The following is a 6125-nucleotide window of genomic DNA, read 5'->3' on the forward strand; positions in this document are numbered from 1 at the left end:
ATTTTTCTGAGTTTCAATGCATATTTGTTGCATTGACGTGTCACATATTTTCATTTGATCTAATGTCCTGTTAATGAAGATAAGACGTTGTATTCATCATAATACATAAATTAGACAGAGAAAGGGAAAGGAGAAATCTGTTTTATGCATGTGAGATGTGTTCCCATAGTGATTGGTGAGTTCGGGGACAGACGGTACATCAGCCCCGGTTGGAATCATATACTTAAATACATTCTGACTGTTTGAATAACATGAGGCGTACCTGAGTGATCTTACCTTGCAAATGATGTGTCCGCTGTGGAGGTTGTTAAAGCAGCAAGATAAATGAAGCACCCCTGAATCTGTTCAGATATTGAAAGCTCGAGTCACATTTGCACACGAGTAAAGAATGAGTGGCGTATTTGATGGTCCTTGATCCGAAAGAATGAACGAGAAACAAAAAAGAATATCACCTCGGATGCAGAATAATTCCATTTCAGCCTTAAGGGACCATTAAAACATGGCAAAACATTGCAAAGTGGAACAATGTTTGCTTTGAGGATTATGAGAAAATCCTCTTGTATAAAAACCTGTGTGTGTGTGTGCGTGCGTGCGTGCGTGCGTGTACATGTTGGAAGCAGTTAAAACAGATGCCATTGAGTGGTCCAATAGAAGAGTGAGTGAAAGAAACTGAGTAGCTTGTGATAACAGTCAACTTATACCAACAGGACCCCCTGCTGACACACACACACAAACAAACAAACACACACACACACACAGGTCCCTCTGGTAATGAACACAAACATCTTTTTCATTTAATTACAACCCCACTGTCCTTCTTTTAAATCTATAGAGGCTTTGAGCCATGCACATTACATACACACAACTATATACATGTAGCTGGCATGTGTTGGAAGCCAGTAGTGGCTGTAAGAAAGAAGCGAAAGAGGAAGAAAAGCGACACAGAGGGAGAGCATGAGGGTCCAAGGCAGCTGCAGGATTGTGGCTGTATGCCCCGTGTGTGTTCTCCTGAGGGCTGGCACTGACACCATGGAGCCTGCTGTCCTGGCTGGAGTGGCCCAGGCCTGCCTGGTGACAGAGACACACACAGAGAGAGGAGGGGGTACCCGGGGTGTAGAGGAGTAGCCCTGTAGTCAGAGTTGATTGTTGTGTGACTAATGTCTCTCTCCAGCGTCCATCTGCTACAGGGCCCCTCTCATGCTCACATCTCATGAGCTTCACTAGTTTATCCATTAACCCCCAAATCTCTTCTCTCTTTTCCTCTCCTCTTGTTCTTTTCTCCTCTCTCTACTACTTGTTCCTGATTTTCGTCATTATAAGCAGCTCAGATTCATTGCAGTCCCATGGTGAATTCATGGCAGTGACATATCATTCTAAGTAATAACCAGGATTGAGTTGCACCAGCTGTTCATAAATCCATTACTAAGTCCTTTATATAGTAACTAGTTTCAAACAAGTGAGTTACAAACAAGTGAATCAGGTTGGCTGAAATCATAGCTTTAAAACTTATGAAGCTTCCCAAAATAACTTATGTAATACATTTAAAGTAATTTGTACACATCACTTTGTTTTAATTACATCTGCATACATGTAGCAATATGTGTGTTTCAGAAGTTGAATTCATGCAGTTTTTAAAAAAGTGGTAAGGATTAGTTTAGCTAACGTTATGAGCATTGCATTTTGTAATTTGAGGTAAGTTGTGTCATATTTCTGGAATGTTATAAATTTAGAATTCATCACAATTTTTACCAAATGTTAGGTCAGATACTTTGACCATTTTTTCATAATACTACCAGTGTAAATAAATTATATATTAGCAAGCTAACGTTACTTTTGTCATTTGGTTCAGTTAGTTCCTGAAATGACATCTGGCAGTCGGTAGGCGTAGTTATTGAGTAATTACTATTTTCTAATGTAGTTTATGTGGGCAGACTGTTTCAATGTTATGTTGTATTATCTTATTTTAGTTACTGTGTACATTATATCAATAATTTCAACTTTTAAACAAACTATATTTGAAGTTGGGAAGAGCTGGTGCATCTGCTTCCATTGTACTTGAATGTTCTCTTTGGTTTGCCTTGTGGAGAATGACGTTCCAGCCAATCCATCCAACTAAATCATAATAATAAACATCACATACACAACAATGGCACATATTATAATGTGAAGAGACAGTTGTGTGTGTATTAATACATACTGCACTGTATTGCAGTCAGAGCCCAGTGTCCGTTTGCTTTATTATCTGAGGATGAAACTCATCTACCTATGTAGAATACTGTAGGACATCAACATTGCAGTGATATTTAAAATTCAATGTCACTTTCTTTTATAAATGGCGTACAATTATGTACACTTTGACCTTCAGTAATGTGTTGAAATTTCATAGCACCCACATGCAGAGCAGTGATAATACTAGCTTTTACTCAGGCAGAGTTTGGTGTTTGAAGGCTGTTGCATTGTGATAAAAATGTTGCCGCTGAGTGCTGTAGATACAATAGAGACAGAATAGCTGTAGGAATCTAAAGCCCATTGAATCTCAATGTAGGTGGTTCATTGTCATGACTTCAGCATAGTTTTTCACATTGGTCAAATGTTTTGTGAATGGATCTAAAGTACTATGCATATCGTTTCAGATCTCGTGAAGGAGCGATTTTCTCCATAGGCCTTTATCTGTAATAAAAAAATCTTGAAGCTTTTGACATGCGATATTTTTTTCATTTGTGTTGCATTTTTTCTTAGGGGATCCATTACACTGACTTCACCTTATAAAGTGGTGGAAGTAACTGCAAACATTGCCTTTTATACACATCCAGCAGACACAGGCAGTTGTGTTTTTGTTCACAGTAGTTGTCCTTCTGATGAGTCTAAGTCCAATATGCAGTCTCCTTTTAGCTCTGTTTTGGTCTTTACCAGTTTGTAAGTTGCTAAATGCTAACTTTGTCTGATAATGGGTGCTGGGCAGGTAGCTTGCTATAGCTGGAAATGAGGTTAATGAGGACTGAGTTTATATAAGTGACCCCTTTCACATTATACACAGACATTTAGCCATTGTTTACATCAAATATTAATTAGTGCAGCTTAAAAGCTCAATGTGGCACAATCAAAGACTCACCACAGCAGGCTATAAAAGTTTAATTTATTTGCTCTACTAACGTGTCAAGGTATCACAAATCCATAGAAAGACAGCAGAGAATCGGGCTACGCTGCAGGAGTGGTTTGAATAGTTTCTCTGGATGTATCACTTGAGTACACAAGTTGCATATGCACACACTCAATCACACTCAATGTGAAGGAAACAAGTTTTGCTGATGGTGCTCAACCATACGCAGACTGCCCATTAGGCCAACAGTCGGCTATTCTGATGCCCATTGCACTGAAGGCCCATTGCTCTGTAAATACACACTCCAGAGTTGTTGGCGGTGTTGGAATGCCATTATTAATGGTTAGGCACTCTGATTAGGCTACCTCTATCATCTTTTAGGTTAATGTAGGTTACCATTCACTAAAAAGCAAACATTTTGTAAACAGTATCTTAACATTTTTGCACGTCAGAATAGACCAAGATTATGAAGGCAAAAAACTCCAGGGAGAGTTTATTTTTGGAGCAGCGGGCCTTTAGAGCAGTGGGCTTTTGTTTTCGGGGTAACAGGCCATCGGACTAATGGGCTTTGGGTCCAATGGAAAGTTTTTCGAACTATTCGGGTTTCGGAATAATGGGCCATCGGACCAATGGCACGGCACCAACCATACAGCCTGCTGAATGAATGAATTCTTGTTTGAATGGAAAACTGCCGAGGGAGGGCAGGAGGGAAGAAAGCAAGGGTGGGAAGTTGGAGAGGAAATAGGAATAGAATAAGCATGGAGGGAGAACCAGAGGACAAATTCTAGTAAAACCAGCAGATCCCATTCATTACACATGCCTGTGAGTCTAAGCCAACGGATGTTTTCATGTGGCCTCTCAGTGTTTGTCCCCAGGTGTTAAAAAAAGTCTTGAGCTGAGCTCAAGTGTGTGGATGAGGTTATAATGTATCCAAAATGTTGCCTGCTGCTTTCATGCTTCAGTTGCATGTGTGCGCGTGCACACTCTCAAGTGTAATTGTGTTAAAATTAGCAAGGCAGACACACACACACACATACACACACATACATACACTTCACACTTAACACTGCAGGCTTGTGCAGACTGTGGCAAGGGACAGAGCATGGGAAGTGTGAACAGTAGAAGACCAGACAAAATGACATGTGTTCGCCCAAGGAGCTGGCACTGTAATTGTGTATGTGTGCGTGTGTGTGTATACATATGTTTGTGTGTGAGTGTGGTGTGTACTGTGCCAACCCTGCTGTTTACCGTGGGGGATTTTAGAAGAATTGTAGGCAGCTGGCAAGCCCCTTCAGTTTTTTTCCCTTAAATCTGTGAGTAGCTGTGTTTAGTAGTGGTCTCTGTGTGTCTGTCTGTCTCTCATTCACTTGCTCCATTTATGTACATGTGGATTTGATGTTGGGCTACTTCAACAGTTTAACAAAATGGGCAATTCCCTGCATGAAAAGATGCAGTAATTTACCTCTTGGAGCTTGGAGACAGGCCTGCAACATGTTGATCAGAACCATTATATTTGCCCTGTTTTCTGAAATGAAATTCTGTGTTGTGGTGTTTACGTCTATATTGCAAGTGGAAATTGAAAAATCTAAGAGTGATATCCACCCTACCTACTGAAAAGTGAGAAAACGTACTGATATCACATTTTTATTTATTCATTTTCATATCATTTAATTTTAGTTTAGGGGCTACATACAACCCAGTTTAACCTTTGTGTCGTCCTCCCGGGTCAAATTGACCCCGTCTGTTTTGACTGTTCCTTCTTTCCTCCCTCCTTCTCTCTTTCCTCCCTTCCTTCCCTCCTTCCTTCCTTCCTTTCCTTTCTCCCTTCCTCCTTCTTTCCTTCCGTCCTTCCTTCCTTCCTTCATTTCCTTCCTCCCTCCCTCCCTCCTTCTCTCTTTCTTTCCTCCCCCCTACCTTCTTCCTCTGTCCTTCCTCCCTCCTCCCTTTCCTTCCTTCCTCCCTCCTTTCCTTCCATCTTCCTCCCTCCTTTCCTCCCTTCCTTCATCCTTTCCTTCCTCCCTTCCTTCCTACCTCCTTTCCTTCCTTCTTCCTCCCTTCCTTTCTCCCTCCCTCCCTTTCTACCTTGACTCGAGGACAATAGGAGGGTTAATCTCAAGTGGGCTGGACCAATAAAACCATTGCATTATGACCTATAAATAATATACAAATTATATAAAATATATATTATAACTTTACTTTATTAAACCAAGACAGATGAACAGATGAGATGATGAGTGCAATTTCAACAATATTATGTCTCCGTCTTTCAAATATTATTTTGCACAGGAGCTACTGAATGAAAAAATTGGTTTAAATATGACCAAAATATGTATTCATTGTTTTTTCAGAGGATTGTATTCTAATACGGGTTGAGAAACCTCTGAAGCAGCATTTTGCATGAAGTAGGCTACTCACAGTTTCACAGTTTGCTCCTGAAACCTGGCACCTCTTAGCCTATACAAGTGCATCAATATTAGGTATCAAATATTAGGTGTTCAGATTGTCGTTCGGGTGCTTGTGTGTGAGCCTGAAGCACGGTTTTGTTTTATTGATGCTCGTCACAGAAAAAGCTTGTTCACAGAGATAAGTAGTCCCAAACATGCACAAAATGTTTGCAGCCAGCTGTGACAGTTTGGGGTTACCCTGGTATTGGATACTGATAAAAAAAGTTTCATAGCCCACCAACGCATATGTGTCCTTCAAATCTGAATCACATTGCAAGTTAATTATCTAGTGTTGGATGTCCACGGGAAGATCAGAAGCCTTGACTGTGAATGGCGAGTGAGAATAAGCAAGAATAGCTATGCGTTTTATTGAAAAATTGTAATTCATTTTCTGCAATGTTCATACTTTTCAATACTTTTGCCACAATATTACCACAAAGCTTTGTCTTAGGAAGCTCTGAAACTTTCGCTGTAGCATCACGGCGAAATTTTTCATCAGTTGTATGTCACCTTGAAAAAAAACTATATCTTGTTTTCACACTGAAAGTGACATTTTGTGATAGCTGAATGTTTTGGTTTGC

This window comes from Scomber scombrus, chromosome 6, assembly GCF_963691925.1.
Source record: "Scomber scombrus chromosome 6, fScoSco1.1, whole genome shotgun sequence".
NCBI lineage: Eukaryota > Metazoa > Chordata > Actinopteri > Scombriformes > Scombridae > Scomber > Scomber scombrus.